At 46.6% G+C, this 19228-nt stretch overlaps 1 protein-coding gene across 1 annotated transcript in view; it reads right to left on the reverse strand.

Annotated features, from left to right (window-relative positions):
• Positions 1-1897: 1897 nt before the first annotated feature.
• LOC126092951 (forkhead box protein O) overlaps positions 1898-19228 on the reverse strand; it is a 678190-nt gene continuing 660859 nt past the window's right edge. The window contains exon 4 of the mRNA XM_049908686.1: positions 1898-3964. The gene's annotated coding sequence lies outside the window, so the exon portion shown is untranslated. The remainder of the gene's footprint in view (positions 3965-19228) is intronic.

Consider the following 19228-nt stretch of genomic DNA (forward strand, 5'->3'; position numbering starts at 1 on the left):
TGGGTCCATCAACACCGATATTGGAATGTTGATGACTGGAAATGCCGTTGCCTGTTCGGACGAGTCTTCCTTTCAAATTGTATCGAGCGGATGGACGTGTAAGGCTGTGGTGAAAACCTCATGAATCCATGGACCCTGCATGTCAGCAGGGGACTGTTCAAGCTGGTGGAGGCTCTGTAATGGTGTGAGGCGTGTGCAGTTGGAGTGATATGGGACAACTGATACGTCTAGATATATCTCCGACAGGTGACACGTACGTAAGCACCCTGTCTGCTCACCTGCATTCATTCATGTCCGGTTTGCATTCCGACGAACTTGGGCAGTTCCAGCAGTACAATGCGACACGCCCAGAATTGCTACAGAGACGCTCCAGGAACACTCTTCTGAGTTTAAACACTTCCGCTGGCCACCAAACTCCCCAGACATGAACATTATTGAACATGCGTGGGATGCCTTGCAACGTGCTGTTCAGATGAGATCTCGAACCCCTCGTACTTTTGCGGATTTATGAACAGCCCTGCAAGATTCATGGTGTGAAATCCCTCCAGCGCTACTTCAGACATTAGTCGAGTCGATGCCCCGTCGTGTTACGGCACTTCTGCGTGATCGCCGGAGCCGTACACGATGTTAGGCAGGTGTACCACTTTTTTTCCCTTTCTTTTTGGCTCTTCAGTGTATATCGCTACATGTTTTGGGGAAGAGCTGAGTCCGATAATCCACATTAACCATTTGTAATACAATCACGGTCAAACGTTCTGTAGAACTATTGTTGTGTAAGTGAGAGGGGATGTTATAACTTGCCTTATAAATTAGTAAGTCTACTGCCTTTTGTTACTGTAATAATGGTGATCCCAAGTTGTCTCTTTACTTACCGGAACGGATTTTCGGTAAATTCTTACCAAAACATGTGACTGTTTTCTGCAGTTTAGTGACTGGCTAACTCAGCGCTATGTCTTTGGATGCTGTATCCTCTTCTCAAACTCTGGATTCCTCTTTCCAGTTCCGGCGTCAGCAGTAACTAGTATCCCTGTGGTAACGCAGTTCTGCCTGCCAGCTCCCAGTTATAATGCTTAATAACTTACCCCTTGCACAAACAAAACAAACGCATTCGCAGCAACGTCATACACGCTGCTTAATCCATGCAGGACGGGAGAACGGTGCAACAGCGGGAAACAAAAACATATTTAAAATCAGGTGTTTTCCTTTTATTGTGAAACAACAATCATAGTAGTTGATTCTGTATATTTACATTTCTCCGTTATATACATATATTTTAATGAACAGTGAAGTAAATTTAAAATAGCAATTACACTAGTGTTTTGTCATCCAACAACCTCTGAAGTTGTACGGCGCATCCCTGCAGTTTAGATTTAAACGTTATACAAAACGAACAGATACAATAAATTTGCATTGAGTAATTTAACAGACAGTGTAAACACTAGCCATTCCTGTTAAGGAAATACACGATCGTACGAATTTCTGACAAGATGTTTAATTGACAATATTCATATACGACATCTAACATAGCACACTTTTTATTTCCCATCTGTAACAACGCTCAACAGTAAATCTCCCTTCACCTTACCTATATAGTATATCGTTGCATTAGTCGGTTTCACAACTTTGGCCAAATGTACGTGGTAATCTAATAGCTATAGCAACGGCTTTCTACCTGAGGGTCCGTAAAGCGAGTTTCATCACTCGGGCACCACACTTGACACCAGTGTAACAGGCAAGAGAAATGGTGTTGCTCTGAGCCCAACTGATTACTATCGTTGTAGACAGTCACAACCCTGTAACAGACGTCACTTTTATGACGCACAAAAATCGACAATCATTTTCTTTTTCCCTTGTACATTAATTCAAACCAACCACAAGCTCTAAATATTTTTTATACTTTTTTCTTTACAGCTACCAAAACATTTACTGACATTTTTCTCCATCTTGTGGCCACACATCTATGAATTGTCCGTGAAAGTAGTTAGAAACGCCGGCGGAGGCATTTCCACGTGTCCGGCGCGGCTCTTTCCCGCCCAGTACCTGCTTTCAGGCAGTCAACATTGCTCTACATTTAACAGACTAGCAATCTAAACGATTCTACGTAAACTACATCGTCACTACGCAAATTCTCCGTCGCCAGAAGAGTCTTCCGGCAGGCACTGCTGCTGTGTTTGCAAGTGACAAAGAGATTAACGCCGTTGCACTCCCACACGCCGCATAAAGAATTAATTTCTTTTCCCCGCCATTGTGGAGAGGTTGTCTCGTACGGCAAGTATTACGTCGCCCTGGCAATTTTTTGCACGATTCTGGCTACTCGTTCTTCGGAAATGAGTAGGGCGTTTGAAAAATTTTTCCACGATAAAAACAAAAAACACAGGAAGCGGGAGGTCTATCAAGATTCGTGGTCCGAAACAAAGAAAATAGGAGTCATCTCAGAGACACGAGACTGTAGCTCTTTGGCTTCCTAAAGCTATTCCTCTGTCTCCCCGTACAGGAGACATGCATCTAGCTCCGCTACAGGCCCGGCACGCCTGCGGAATAAAATGTAACCTAAGTTCCCTGAATAGTGCGTTTCCCCCTGAAGTTCCCGATGGGATGCGATAGGATTGGGAGGCGTTGGGGTGGGGCGTTATCATTCCCTTACCGCCAAAAACGAAGTCGCTGCGAAGACAGCGGGAGCTGCTTTCGCGCCACCGTGGGAAATGGTACGACAACCAGCGTCGAGTTTCCACTCGGTAGCGGAAGTGCTGTGCGTCCCATCCTAGAAAGCAGTGTGCCTGCTTCACTAACGCCTAAATCCCCTCACAGCGCCAGGACAACGTAGCCCAATAATAATTAAAAAAAAAGAATTCTACAAAAATAAGTAACAGTTTCGCGATATTATTTTCTCCTTAAAACTAGTGATAATAACCGCGATTTCATTACACCCTATGCATTCTCCCTGTCTCTCCTCGTGTAGGCCAGCCACGAAATAACAATACATTAGTAATATTCTTAAAGATTAACAACAACTCTGACGCATCAATTCTCATACAAAATTAACTTAAACTAGTAGTGAAAAAATGAAGGAAAACCGACGTGAGCAGGTCCTCTGCAGCTACTGTACCCGGCGCGCTGATGCAGGCATCGGCTCCGATTTCCCAAACACGCCGCTTGCGCGCCAACCTGCTTACGCTCCGGAAAGTCTACACAATTACGCCTACTTACTAGTGACTGCCTTTCGCACTATAAGGTCACAACAGATTTCTCTGTAGTAGTCTGACAGCGAGACGGCGACTGCGATGCGGAGGATATATCACTGCTTGCTCAGTGAAAGACACAGTTCTCGACACGTAATGTGATATCGATTACTTCCCCTCGCTTGGAGGGAGTATTCCAGAGACTGAGAACTAGGGCGGACTAGTGCTGAAAATAACTCACTCGAAGGAATCACAGCGAAACACACTCTTTCTTGTACCACAAAAGAAAACAAAAAAAGGAAAGAAACGAAAACGGTTGCTCGCTATATAACTCGCATAGCTATTAAGTACAGATCACGCTTCTCCTACCGGTAATCTGAGTCCTGCTTGGTTTCTTTATTATTATTTTTTTTTACATAGTCCTGTCTTCCTCCCGCTGGAGACGAGACGCAGCGGTCTCGGTGCGGACGTGACACTTCCGAGTCCAGCAGACGGCGCGGCGTCCACACGATCGCCACGGCACGCGGTCGGCCCACACCTCAGAGTCCCTGGAGCCGACTGGAGGCGCGCACCAGCTGCTTAGCTCTGGAAGCTGGCCTGGCGTCCGGCGAGCGGTCCTCGGTGCGCACAGCGGGCGTGCTGCTGGTGGAGGTAATGGCGGCACCGCAGTGGCCCCTGCCGCCGTTCTTCGCACAGCCATCGGGTGCAGCAAGCCGCGGCTGCTGCCGACTCGTAAGCGACGCCGAGGTGTCCGCAATGTCGCCTGTTCGCTCCAGGCCGTCGCCCTGCAACACAGAGGCAACAGTTCGGTCACACGGGAAGGATATGCTGATCAGAGAAGCAATTGCTAACATACATGCGTCACAATCCTTATGCACTGGACCCCCAAACATTTACACGTAGCAATAACTTTATCTTGGAACTCTTTCAATTGGCCCCTGTTTGCATAGAAAAACAACAATATGGGATGTGTGAGTCCGCCTTGATGCAGAACATTTTTTATTATTTGTTTACTTCTTTATTCCCCAGACTAATTTCAGCGACAAATATCGACATCATCAATGGGTTCTTTAAATCTAAGACATGCAGAAAACAGCATAACACTATAACGCATTATTATATTTTTACTGTTTGTTTGAGTATACTTTTCTGTGGATACTTTCGTACTACCTTATTTATTGCACGTTACGGCATGTTGTATAACACTGAAATACGTTCAAATGGTTCAAATGGCTCTGAGCACTATGGGACTTAACTGCTGAGGTCATCAGTCCCCTAGAACTTAGAGCTACGTAAACCTAACTAACCTACGGACAGCACACACATCCATGCCCGAGGCAGGACTCGAACCTGCGACCGTAGCGGTCGCCCGTAGCCAGACTGTAGCGCCTAGAACGCTCGGCCACTCTGGCCGGCTGAAATCCGTAAGTTCACCTTTCAGTACTTGTTTACTAACAGCCGCTCACACAGTTGCAGATGACATGACGTATGCCGAGAAAAATGGCAACAGAAAAAGCACAGAAAATACGCCGCAAAAAGCGACAGCTCTTAAAAAGATTCTATAACGTACAATAAATAAGGTAGTATGAAAGTATCCATAGAAAACCATATTCAAAAACCAAACAGTAAAAATATAATAAATTTTCCAAATTTGCAAGTTTGTGGTAAGGTCTTATGGGACCAAACTGCTGAGGTCATCGGCCCCTAAGCTTACACACTACTTAATCTAACTTTAACTTACGCTAAGGACACACACACACACACACACACACACACACACCTGAAGGAGGACTCGAACCTTCGACGGGGGGAGCTGCACGAACCGTGACAAGACGCCCGGGACCGCGCGGTAGTGTGTGTGTATAACTGTACTATTTTATCCATGTTTCAGATTTAAAGATTCCACTGATGACAATGATATTTGTCGCTGAAACTAATTTCAGGAATAAGCAAGTAAACGAATAACAAAAAGTATTTTGCATCAATGTGGTCTCACAATTCCCATATTGTTGCTATTTACACCCAGGGTTGTAGGGTAGTTAACTGCTGTTCAGCTTGGCACAGCCAAATCGTGTAAATATCTAGGTCTAATATTGCTAATCGATATGAAACAATACGAGCACGTAAGGTTGACAGCAGGTAAGCTGAAAGGCCGCCTTGAGTTTACTAGGAGAATTACGGGAATAGTGCAGCTCACTTGTGAAAGAGAGAGCGTACAGAAAACTTGCCTGTTACTCGAATGTTTCTGGGATCCTCACCACGTTGGATTAAAGAAAGACACAGAAGCAACTGAGAAGTGTACTGCTAGATCTGGTAGCGGTAAGTTCGACCAACACGTTACGGAGATCCTTCGCGAGATAATCCCTGGAAAGAAGACTTTTTTTTCGGGAAATCTGTTCAGAAAAATCTGGGGAACCAAAGTACATCTCGCGTAAGGACTTCGAAGAAAAGATAAGAGAAATTAGGTGTCGTACGGAGGCATTCATTCAGACAGTCCCCTGCTACATTTTCGAGAGGAAAGGGGAAACGGAATGACAGCTGTGGTATAAGGTATCCTCTACCACGCGCCGTGTAGAGGCCTGCGGAGTACGTACATTTAGAGTAAATATGTAGGAGTACCGCTGTACACAATATGAAATGGTACAAGGTGTTCGAAATTCTGACGAAAATAGGACTAAGCTGTAAAGACTGTAATGGCGCGGAGCCTGGAAACCAACATCTCGAAGTTGGTTCGCATGCTAATGCCAGTTGTTCGCGTGCTAATGTGACGATCTATAGAAAACAGTCTAAGGACGGCCAAATCACGAGTAAGCGACAAGGCGCACCCGGATGCGGAAGGTTCGTACACACTGCAAAGCAAAATATGCGGCGGTAGGCATGTCGACACTATACAGTGTCGGTGCAGGCACAAGTGTTTCGAAGCACACTGTTCACAGTACATTCTTGCCCGTGCGGTTCCGAAAGAGACGATCTTGTGGGGAAATTGTCGGACGTATCAAGTTTCTTGTTACACCAGGTTGACTGCGACATCCGGATACACCATCATCCAGGCGAAGGGCAGGTCGAAAAATGCAACTATGGGGGCGGTGTTATGCTATGGATGGCATTGATGTTGTCCTCCAGAAGACCTGCAGCAGTAACCGAAGAAACCGTCAGCTGCGGACTGCGTGGACATTATTTCCGGCCAACTGCAACCTTTCATGTATGATGTCACCCCTAACCCTATGGAACACACCCATTACATCGTCGGCCAGGCCCCTAATTTACAGGAACTGTGTGGCCTGTGGGTACACCTCTGGTGGAGCACACCTCCAGAAATCTATCAACGACATCTCGATTTCGAACCCACGCCACTGGGGGCCGAACCGCACAATAACCCTAGGTTCGGTGTGGGCGGCGGTGGGGTGAATGGCCTGCTGTAGCCTGTTGGGGAGTTGTGTAGCACTGAAGGCTACGGCGTTTCTAGGTCCCCAGTTCAATACATACATACATACATACATACATACATACATACATACATACACATATAAGTCCAATGAACACGGGTCCGGAAACGTATACTTTCCGAGACAAATGCGTGTTTATAGGAAGGGCTAAGCGACGCTTGGTTGCGGATATTAGCACAGTCGTTGCATTGGCGCTCCGTCAAATGCGTCGGCAGGGTATTATGATGTCTTACTCACAATACTGTCTACCTATCATTAGGTGGTCTGCAGTCAAAATTGTGTGGTTAGTTTTCGTCGTGTTTGCGTGTCTTATTGTGCAATACTGTCAACCCTGGGTATAGTGCGGTTAGTTTTCGTCGTGTTTGCGTGTCTTATTGTGCAATACTGTCAACCCTGGGTATAGTGTGGTTAGTTTTCGTCGTGTTTGCGTGCCTTATTGTGCAATACTGTCAACCCTGGGTACGTACCATGATGTTTTACCTTCTTGCAAACGCGGATGCACTTATGTGTTTAGCCGGATGCTGTGGCCGAGCGGTTCTAGGCGCTTCAGTCACGAACCGCGCTGCTGCTGCGGCCGCAGGTTCGAATCCTGCCTCGGGCATGGATGTATGTGATGTCCTTAGGTTAGTTAGGTTTAAGTGGTTCTATGTCTAGGGGACTGATGACCTCAGATGTTAAGTCCCATAGTGCTTAGAGCCATTGGAATTCATGTGTTTACTGTTATTGCGCTGTTTGTAGGTATATTTACATTTTCTCTCTTTCACCACCTGTGAGTAATGTAAGCCTACGACAGGATAAGTGAAATGGAGGATACGATATTCTGCTATGGTTAAGCAAATGGACGTACCCTGCGAACCCGTGCCCTCTACGCTGAAAAATATCCACAGCGCAGAGTGCCTCTGCTAAGTTGTTCGGCAGGTTTTTCCAGCGTCTGAGGGACGTATATACTCTTGCAACTCTGAGGACTGACAATGGAAGGCTCCGGACAGTCCGCACAACTGACATGTGCTACGTTTGGTCGAAGAAACCACTGGGACACGTGTGCGATGATTAGCAGCAGCAGAAGGCGTGCCTCGCTCTCTTAACCGGGGCGGTACTTCATGAACAATTGCTGTACCCGTATCATCTACAGTGCCTTCACATCCTAAGAGCACAGAGTCGGCATGGCAGACGGCGGTTCTGTCAAGGCTGTTGCAGAAGTGCGCCGCAGATCCACAGTTCACATCCAAGATTTTATTTACCTAAGAGGTAGGGTTCACAAAGAGATGCCGCTGTGAATTTCCATAACCAGCACGTATGGGTAGATGTAAATCCCCAAACAATTCAGGAAAGAGGGCATCGACACAGACACTCAATCAACGCATAGGCAGGCATACTTGACGTTAAATAGGGTCATACGTGCTATCACGAAGGTTAACTGGGGTGCATTATCTGAACTTTTGTATTCCCATCTTGTTGGAGGCTGAGCCATTGAAGTAACGTATAAAAATGTGGTTCATGCATGATGGCGCACCAGCACACTTTCGTCACAATGTGCGCGAACGTCTCACGGAGACATTTCAGCACCGCTGGATCGATCGGGTCAGCCCCACACCTTGGCCTGCTCGTTCCCCAGACCTCATTCTCCTAGACTCTTGGTTTGGGGGAGGGGGGGACTTCAAAGAATTGGTCTACGCCACGCCAATCAAGGATGTGGGGGCAGTACAGGGGCGCGTCTTCAATGCGTGCCAGCAGGTACAAGGACAACAACCAGGCGTCCGTCATTCCTTACCCCGGAGGGCAGAGAGGTGCATTGTCTTGAATGAACGCCACGTTGAACACCTCCTGTAAATACGTGTTTATCGTAGGAAGTATGCATTTCCGGACCCATGATTATTGGACTTATTTGTTTCTATGTCTACTACTACTACTCTCAAAGCATTCTACATTTTCTTTTTAACACCCTGTCTACAGAATGTAGATGATGTTACTTCCATCTGCTATGTTGTGCTGAAATATTAATAACAGTTTTACGTTTCTTGCACGCTACTCACACCTGTGTGTGTGTGTGTGTGTGTGTGTGTGTGTGTGTGTGTGTGTCGAGACGAGGTGCTCAGGCGGCAGAATCCGCAGCGGCAGTGGGAGAGGCGGGCAGAATGGGGGCGGCCGGGCCCGCTTCGCTTCTCCTCGCCTCGCTCGCCGGCGCCTGTCAATTAACACGAGAAGAGGTTCGGATTACGCGGACGTGCCGGCGGCCAGGTGGCGGGGCTCAGCTGTTTGCCCGGCAAACAGGCGCGTGCCTGCCTGCTTGCCACCGCAATCCCCCACAAAAAAGTCGCTCATTCGGTCAAGGCCCGCAGCGCAGCGCCGCGCCGCGCCGCCCTCTATAAAACACGTGAGCTCAGGTTACCGGGCATGCGCTGCTATCCAGCGCAAACTATCGACACTTTATCCTCCAGCAGTACCGTACTCGTAATGTATTGTTGTTGGTATGCTCAGTCCGGTTACTGGTTTCATGCAACTCTCCACGCTATTCTGTCCTGTACCAGTCTCTTCAGCTCCGAATAACTACTGCAACCCACATCCAATCGAATCTGCTCACTGTATTCGCCTCTTAACTCACCCCTTGTAAAAATTTTAGCCCCCGCAACATCCTTCTATACCAAACTGACAATTCCTAGATATCTCAGAACGTGTCCTAAAAACTAATCCCTCCTTGCAATCAAGTTATGCTAAAAATTTGGTTTCTCCCCAATTCTTCCCCAATTCTATACAATATCTACTCATTAGTTAACACGATCTAGCCATCTAATCTTCAGCATCCCTCTGCAGCACCACATTTCAAGAGCTTGTGTCAGCTGCTTATTCTGCACGTTTCACTACCGTACAAGGCTACACAACAGAAAAATGTCTTCGGAAAATACTTCCTAATTCTTTGACATTACATGTTAACAAGTTTCTCTTCTTCAGAAAAACTTTTCCTAGTATTGCACATCTACATCTATCCTCTTTTCTTCGGTCATCATCAGTTGGTTTACTTCTCAAATAACAGAACTCGTCTCTCTGTTTCTAATCTGTCAGCAACATCTGATTTAATTCAACTTCATTTTTTGTAGTCGATATTCGTCTTATACCCATCTAGCAAAACACCGACCATTTCGTTCAACTGCTCTTCCAAGTCCTTTGCAACCTGTGATAGAATTACGACGACATCGGCAAACCTCGAAGTTTTTATTTCTTCTCCCTGACTTTAATTCCTTCTCCAAATTCCTCCTTTTGTTTCCTTTACTGCTTCCTAAGTCTACAGAGTCAGTAACACTGGTGATAGGCTTCATTTCTTTCTCACTCCTTTTTCAACCAGTGCTGCCCTTCCACGGTTGCCAAACCCCAACAATTGTCGGCTGGTTTCTGTACAAGTTGTATTTTACTCCTCCTACCTGAACGATTACAACTGTTGTTGATTGGGTACCAGGCATTAAATTAAAACTCATGTTTAATCGGATTTAAGGAAAGCGTAAGCGTCAGTGGTCTCCTGGAACAAAACAAGGCAATTTTAGGATTTGAAGTTCAGGGTGAAGCAGAACATGGATCGCCCACCCTTAATACTGAGCTACCACAACCGATACTGCATACAAAATCAGTGAAGAGAAATGTCAAAGACATGGTAGGTTCGTAAAGACCACTTCGGCTTTATTATACAGCGTGGGCAGAAACAGACTGTAAAGCTTGTAAGGGTGTTGCAGGGTTCAGGAAAAAAAATCGATACGTTGCGTCGTTTGCGAGTTAATTGGTTTTGAAGACAGCCAACCAGGCCGTTGCGCCTGGAAATTCAAAAGGATCGCCAAATACAATCAGTGTCAGTTGTTCTCATAACACAGAGGACAGAGCACGAGACTTCTCAGTCTTTGGCTCGCGTTCGATCCTTACTACCGGCCCACGTCCAACTTGTGTCCCTCTCTTATTCAGTTTGACGGAACCAAACGAATAACACGTTTGTCGACACAGTCTGGGAGGGCCGCATGAATTTGCGTGCGTAATGGTCCAATTGGCCACAACGTCATTTAACTCGGAAATGGTGCAACGTATCAAATATTTTTAACAATTATTTCTCAGCACAACCTATCCTGTGACACCCTTAAAGCTTTTCAGACTGTTTTTGACTACCCGTATAAATCCATGTAATCGGACAGCCGCTTTCGGGCAATGTGTGTTGAAGTGAGTGTACAGCAATCAAGGTCTCCTTTCAAGTGTAACAGCCGCAGCGTCTAACAAATAGCAAGATACTATAAAAAGAAATTGTGATACTACGCGAGGAGGCGTTTAGCTATAGATGTTTGTTCGCACAATGTTAGAGCCAAAGCTTCCAGGAATCCAACAGGCAACGACTGAACGAGATTCGTCTCCCAATCCTCAAACCAACCGATAACAACGATTAAACACGTCAGAAAAATTATCACGATTATCTAATCAGGATGGAACCTTGTCTGCCGACGTGGTGGCCGAGCGGTTCTAGGCGCTTCAGTCCGGAACCGCGCGCCTGCTACGGTCGCAGGTTCGAATCCTGCCTCGGGCATGGATGTATGTGATGTCCTTAGGTTAGCTAGGTTTAAGTAGTTCTACGTTCTAGGGGACTGATGACCTAAGACATTAAGTCCCATAGTACTCAGAGCCATTTGAACCATTTTTTTTAACCTTGTCTTGTGGAATCCGGAATATCGACTGACACAGAGAATCACCATATGTAAACCATATTTAGGTTTCCTCATAAGTTTTGAATGTCAAATATTTTAAATCATCAGGCTAAATGACAGTTCAACAACAGGCTTTCGTGAGGTAGGATAAGCAGCGTGACTGACTGATGGATGAACTGACTTACGTAAACCTGAAATTTACATTTGCAACTCGTATACCTAATCAGAAAAGCCACCACAAGATTCGGAACAGGGTTCTGGAAATTGGAGACATAGAAAGGAATAATTTTCCTTGTAGTACAGTTAAGATGATACAACAGCTACAATGTGCTGACCAAATATACGGTTATTCGTAAGTACATCTGGGGTTCCAGAAGATGGCTGTGTCAAAACTACTGGACATACAGAAGATAAACACATGTCAGTGTACACAGGCGTCTCTCCAAGTTTTTGACTTGTTTCACAGATGCTCAGTTTGTGCTCTGTTCGAGGCACGGAAAACGTTTGCTCGTTTGTGAGATTTATTGAAGTTGCTGACACAAAGTGCCAGGCAACGTACAACAGCTCACTTTGGAAATCTGTTGGTTGGGTTGTCTATCTGCCGGCAGCTCTAGAGGGGGAAAGTCGGAAAAAAAGGGAACCGAAGCGTCTGAGTTGTGGTGCTACAGAAGGATGATGAAAATTAGGAGGACTGATAAGGAATGAGGACGTTCTCTACGGAATCGGCGAAGAAAGGAACATATGGGAAAGACAGACAAGAAGACAGGATGATAGGACATGTGTTAACAGGTCAGGGAATAACTTCCGTGGTACTAGAGGGAGGTGTAGAGGGAGTCAGAGACTGGAATATATGCAGGAGATAACTGACGATAAACGGTGCAAGTGCTACTCTGAGATGAAGAGGTTGGCACTAGTGAGTTCGGATCCCATCGAATTAGTCAGATTGATGACTCCCGAGATCTGCAGGCGAGAACTAATTCGATGCCACAGTATAGAGGAGATTACCGTATTTGTATACATGTTCTGACACGTCTGCTTCTAGCGCACCGCCACCACGGCGCGTATTATGAATCCAAGTCGGAGAGACGCCCTATTATCTTATATTTTTTCGGTATGTGATCTTCTGAAAACCCAGAGATACCCTGTACCTCACAGAATGAACACTTCAGAAAAACGGCGATCAAGGAAATGTATTATGTACAAGTATGGCGAGAAAATGTGAATGAAAATCACGAACAAAGAAGCTGGTGGAACAAGTCGTCAGACTACTGGCATAGTGTGCCGGCGATTTTCGCGAGCAGCGGGTCTGGAATGTTTATGAAGGCGGACCGCGCGCCGGCGGCGGAAAATTTGCCCAGCGGCGCGTCTGCCCGCTAAGCCGGCTCTGACACTGAAATACTACTCTGGCGCTCCCGGCGCACCTTTTAGAGTGTCTTCCAGGAAGGCGGCCGCTGTTCGGAATGTGATCCATCACTGTCGCCGCCACGCTGCTCTGTTCTCCGGGCCTCGTGCCGTCGGCGCTTCCCCTCGATATTACCCACTTCACGGCATTTTGTACTTTGCGCGCTTCTGCCATCGCAAAACTCCGCTTCCTGTTCGCACTGCGCTCTGCATGTCACGCAAGTCTCGAGGACCAGTGGCTGTTTGTCACATTTGGCGAGAACAACGTCGTAGGTTTGGCCACGAGCTATAGGTACGATACGTAAAGTCATTCATCGCGAGTTTACCAGTAATACATCTGGATATATGGCAAGTACAGAGGGATGTGAGGGAAGAAATCACTATTTCCCGATGGCCACAAAACTGCTGTTCAGAGACTCCCCGACAACGCGTGATACTACATTATCTAATTCCCTGCTGAACATAGGTGGCGGCCTTGTGAAGGCTATGATTCGGTGCGGATCGTACTGTACCTGACAGGTAAGAAGGGAGGGAGGGAGGGAGCTTCTAAGAACTAAAAACGTTTCAGGGTACGAGAATGATTGGGAAACAGTTAACAACTTGCCATATTCAGTATCAATAGGAATTGTTAAAATCTTTGGTAGGTGCAGTAACACAGCATGAAGTACGAGCAGGTGAGAGAAAAATTTCAGCCTGGCAACAGTAATAAACGTCTTTAAGGCGAAAAACTGGAGCGGCTTCTTCCGTAAGTTTGTGCTTTCATCGTGGTGGGGGCAAGTAATATTACGCCTTCTCGTCTTCCATTGCTACATTTGAGACTACAGCAACAGACGCAACAGAACTCTTTACGAGGTAGCGTAGCTTTTTCGTATCTTTCGTTTGGCTCGGTAAGCAGTAGTTAGTTCAAGGAACACATGCCTTCGCAGCCACAGGGTACGGATGTGTCAAGAGCGGTGATGCATGTGTGAACAGTGCTGATTAACGTACATATGTGTATTCACACTTTCTGTAACAAGAGCCGGCCGGTGTGGCCGAGCGGTTCTAGGCGCTTCAGTATGGAACCGTGCGACCGCTACGGTCGCAGGCTCGAATTCTGCCTCTGCCATGGATGTACGTGATATCCTTAGGTTAGTTAGGTTTAAGTAGTTCTAAGTTCTAGGGGACTGATGACCCCAGAAGTTAAGTCCCATAGTGCTCAGAGGCATTTGAACCATTTTTTGTAACAAGCATGCATAACTGCTGTGTCCTCCACCAGATACGAGAGACAGCCTACACAGAAGAGCGAAGCATGCTGCCTACTTCTCAGGCGCGATGTCGGTCAGGCTGTATCCCAGAGAGTGTGCACGGGACCACAACTATGTTACGCTTCCGTTTTATTTGACACAAACCGTTCCCGAGCGGACATTCATTTGCCTAGCATAGAAATAAGCATACACACACGGCTCCACTCGGCAGTTAGTACTTTAAGAGCGTATTTCAGGACTCATCTATAGTCACAACCAAGAAGTGCCAGACTCAACTCTGCGCAAAATTTAGGACTGCACCAAAGTTTAATGACAGTTCAATGCTAGTGAATATTGATCTATACTGTCACGCACAACCTTCTTACATCATTTAACTTGTCAAGTATCGTGAAACTTTTATACTAACATATGACTGCGAATTGTTGCTAATCTGTTTTGCCATCTATTTTTGCCGTAGGCGTTGTGTAACCGTGTGACAAAGCTGTGCAGTTGCTGCATGCGAACACTCGATCTCATAACCAACCATTGTCGGCGGTGGGGGGGGGGGGGGGGGGAGGTGTTTTCTAGTCGCCACATTCGTATATATGACGCAAACTACAATCCGTTACTAAAAAAATAATTTCTGTGAATTCAGTTAATAATGTGAAATGAGTAGGCACAGTGACTACTGTGAAGTGAGATTCGAAGCGAGTGGAAATTAGAAGCTGTCCCCGACGTGCTTACGTTCTCCTGCAACGCTTCATGTGAACTACGGGACTGTTAGAAGCAGTTGCACTCTCACGTCCTTGAAAGTAATGTCATATGACGTTACTTGTGAGCAAATCTCGCACTTAAGTTCTGAGACAGGACGTTATTGGTTATGGGGCGAAAGCGTGTCTCACTTACGCTCTCCATTAAAGACCTCGTATTGTCTGAAATATTTAATTCTGGTTAATTGTTTGTTTGCTCAAAATGCTAGGTTTCATAGCCTCTACCGTCGCTATGTTCCTGATCCGGAAAAATTTGACAACTTTGTATTTTCTATATTCCAACATAATTGTTGTAAGAAGTGCGACCAAAATATAACTTAATATTTACTTGACAGTACAATAGTGAAGCAATAGTCACAGTAGATAAATTTTTCCTTTTCATTTTTTTCTACATTAGTACAAGGAATGAACGTTTGGGCAAGCATGGGTGTAACTTGTAGTGACTTGGTTGTGCCACCATTGCCTCGGTTGCCTGGTCTCATTATTTTTCGTAATTTTTTGTCAGATGTATGGTCATAACTCCCATTATATATTCTCCAACTTAAGTCCTACATTTGAAAATGACGCCGTACTCCGTTGAAACTGGTAATGTAACACCTTTTTAAAGAAAAAATGTTACGTACTATGACTATGGCCTCACTATTGTAGTGTGAAACATTTAAAATACTTTGTATATATTGATCCACAGGCCAGCGGCAGTCGAAAACCAGTGGTTCGAACCACCTTAGAATTTCGGTGGGGTGTGTGAGACCCATACCAAACAGGTCTGACGGGGGATGTTGGATGTTTATAGAGAGGAGAACAGTGTGAATGGCCACACTTTTGTTCGACACACGAGAGATTGTCACGGAGACGCTGGAAGAACTGAACTGGCAGACCACTGGTGAGAGTTTGCGTCCATCCCGTGAAAACCTATTTAGTAAATTTCCAAAAGGAATGAATCTAGGAATGTACTACAGCCCCCTACGTTCACCCCTGTAGGGACTGTGGGGACAAAACTGTATTAACTGCAGCACGGACAGAAGAATTTAAGCGATCATTCTCCCCGCTGTTCGCACTTGGATGGAACGGGGAAAAGGCTTAACAACTGGTATGTGGCAAGTACCCTTTGCATTTGTGGAAGGTTTGCAGAGCAGAATAGCGGAGGCGCCGTAAAGCGTGCTGGCAGGCAGGCGGCAGGCAGTTCACAAGGTGGCTGAGGCAGACAGCGGCGTCGCGGCGGCGCGAGGTGGAAGCGGCGGCGGGGGCGGCGGCGGGGGCGGCGCCGGCGCCACGCGGCCAGCGGGCGGCGCGCCAGAGGCAGCGCCAGGACCGCACCAGCAGCCACAGTCAGCACAAAAAGTCGCCGGCTGTCGCGCGAAATGAGCGATGGGCGCCGCGGCCCGCACATCGATCCCTGCTACCCACCTATCTGCATCTACGGTCGCATCGCCTCGCCTCGCCCCAGGCTCTCTGTGCTAGCGCGGGCTGGCGACTCTCGGGCAGGAAATACTGTTTAGCCTACAAATGGCTTGCCGCGCTTCTCACGCTCTACAGTCGTCCATTATCAGGGAGCTCCGACTGGCAGTCTAGTTTGCTTTCCCTATGAAAAGCACCGAACATCCACCCTCCAACCACAGGCAGCCTTGCGTCCTAAAAGTAGCTGTCGGTACGCAGACTGACTGGTTCTGGTCTTGTCTGAACGCATTTGTGAAGGTTTATTCGTAACTACTTCGGCAGATTCGGAAGACGACTTAGTGAAACCTGCGGAAGCATACAGAAAAAGACACGTATCAGTGGAGAGAGCCCTCTTTCCACGTCTCGATACGTAATAAGCGCCGTGACATAGCCGCACTAGGGGGCACACGCGTCAGGATATGCACACAAATCGCCTGTTCAAAGCTGTCGCATCGAATGAGATTGCGCCAGCTGACAGGCAAGCCAGTGAACAGGTTTCCGAAGTGGGCTGCCATCATGCCTTCTCGGTCAATCCATTTCAGCGGCTTCAGTGTAGCGCACCAACACGTTAACGTTTGTCATATCATAAGTGCTGTAATAAGAGTTCGTTACTTGGACAGATGCTCTCCCCACTGATGCGTGTCTCTTTCCTGTAGATCTTCTAGTTCCCAAGAAGTCATTTTCTGAAGCTCCAGAGGAAGTGTACAACGCTGTGCTAACTATTTAACACTGACTGTACATCTACGCAAATAAAAAAAGACCACAATTTAAATCATTTCCCCCACTTTTACCATCTTCTGAAGCGTCTTTCCTCGGCGTCTGTTAAATGATACCGTGAAGAGATGTAACATTTGACTTGTTACAGCCTTGAAACACTAAGTGATACAGGAAGGAGGAACGGAAGATGAGAGTGCAGTTTCCTGTAGACGCCGATGTCGTCAGAGACGGAAGGGAAGCTCGCAGCGGGAGAACGAAATCGGGACCATCCCGGCATTTGCTTTAAGTGGTTTAGAGAAATCATAAACTTGCAAGTTACCTACTCGTTTCGACCATTCTGTTCACTGTTCATTTACTTGGCCCGTAGTTTGCAGGCGTTTTGATTCGGCATCGGACGATGTGTGGACAGCATTTCTGGACAACTTACTCCGAGGTACAAGTATCACTGTAATATTCACAACGGTGACACATGCTAGTGCAATCTACCACCTGCAGTCTTCAATGTACATAACTGGTTGGTTGGTCGGTTGATTTGTTCAAAAATGGTTCAAATGGCTCTGAGCTCTATGGGACTTAACATCTGTGGTCATCAGTCCCCTAGAACTTAGAACTAATTAAACATAACTAACCTAAGGACATCGCACACATCCATGCCCGAGGCAGGATTCGAACCTGCGACCGCAGCAGTCGCGCGGTTCCGGACTGGGCGCCTAGAACCGCTAGACCACCGCGGCCGGCTCGGTTGATTTGGTGGAAGGGACCAAACAGCGAGGTCATTGGTCCCATCGAGTTTGGCAAGGCTGGAGAAGGAAGCGCCCTTTCGAAAGAACAATCCCGGAATTTGTCTTAAGTGATTTAGGGAAATCACGGAAAACCTAAATCAGGATGGCCGGACGCGGGTTTGAACCGTCGTCCTCCCGAATGCGACTTCAGTGTGCTAACCACAGCGCCACCTCGCTCGGTCTCAGCGCTGGCTAGTATGTCAACTAATTACCACCACCACAGCCACGAAATTCATTAGTTCTACCACTTGTTTCTAGCAAACACTAACTCCGAATAAAAAAAATTGAAAACAGTAATACTACAGAAATTGTGGATCTGAATCTTGCTCTTATTTTGCCTTTTTCCGCTCCTTCTATGAGGCGGCATTGATAGATGGGTTGCAGCAAGGATAATGCTAGTTGCTGGCCGGATGCCCTTCGTGATTTCATTACTCCCTCTCCCCCCCCCCCCCCCTACCGTGAAAGAATCTCCTGCATCTCATCTACCCGCGTCTAAAATCTGTATTCAAATGTAACACTTTTTCCAAACGTTTTCTTGGCTATCCGAGCAGGTAAATTTTGGATCCGAAATTTACTACAAAAATTCTGAAAGCATCACTGCCGTCGTCAAGGATAAATCGTGGAGACGAAACGCTGCATTGTGCGTAATGGGATACGAGAGAGATTAAGTCTGAAACACTTCTTTCGTCATTTTTATACCATGATTAAACGACTGCATGAGACTGAACGTTTAAGACAGTCGTTATGTTGTACGTCTGTGTCGAGTAACAACCATATGGTCTAGAAACGATGTACTGCGTGGAGACTACTTATTTTAGGAATCTGGAAACAGGATCTTGGAGGGCTACGCAGGAAGGAAGAGGAATAAGGAACAATGGGTGAGTGTTTTACTACCAGAACAGAAGCAGATAACATAAGAAGATACATTTTATTCAACGACACACATGTCTGTGTACCGATGATTCTGCAGAACAGTGCAGATTTATTTATTCGAAAGATAGAGAAATAATTCGTACTTTACAAAAAATGGAATATACAGAAGCAAGGAAGAATACTGACCACAATCTGCATCTTACAAAGAATTACAGTCGCTGAAAGAGAGAATCTCTCCCCCCTTGTCGTCTCGCAAGTTCTAATAAGCCGCTGTTACTCCGAGGGGACCTGAACCGAAGAAATGAACGTCGCGCGTTTGTCGCGCTACGTCTCAGACGGTGCCAAATGGCGCACAGAATGTGAAATACAAGCGCCACAGCCTTCGTCGCATGAGCGACGGCGGAGAAATTAAGATGATAAAATAAAGTTGTAAAGGAAATTCTTTTATTTTAAACGGAGACTATAAAAAACTCGAGGAGAACCGGGCGTCTTCCATTCGGCGGCGACACCGAAGGTAATGCCGGGCCCGGCTTCAGCCGCGATGCCAGGGCATAACGAAGAGATATGTGGGCTGGAAGAGCTGGGAAGCGCTTGGAAGCGCCGCCTAACGACTTCCTAGCGCCGTCGCCAGCCAGCCAATGCCAGCGAGCTCTCAGAAATAGCTCGGCGCATAAAGAACGCGCCTTATTACTTCTATTCGTGCCCTGACACGGCGTCCGCCAACTGAGGA

The sequence above is a fragment of the Schistocerca cancellata genome, chromosome 1, assembly GCF_023864275.1.
Source record: "Schistocerca cancellata isolate TAMUIC-IGC-003103 chromosome 1, iqSchCanc2.1, whole genome shotgun sequence".
NCBI classification, from domain to species: domain Eukaryota; kingdom Metazoa; phylum Arthropoda; class Insecta; order Orthoptera; family Acrididae; genus Schistocerca; species Schistocerca cancellata.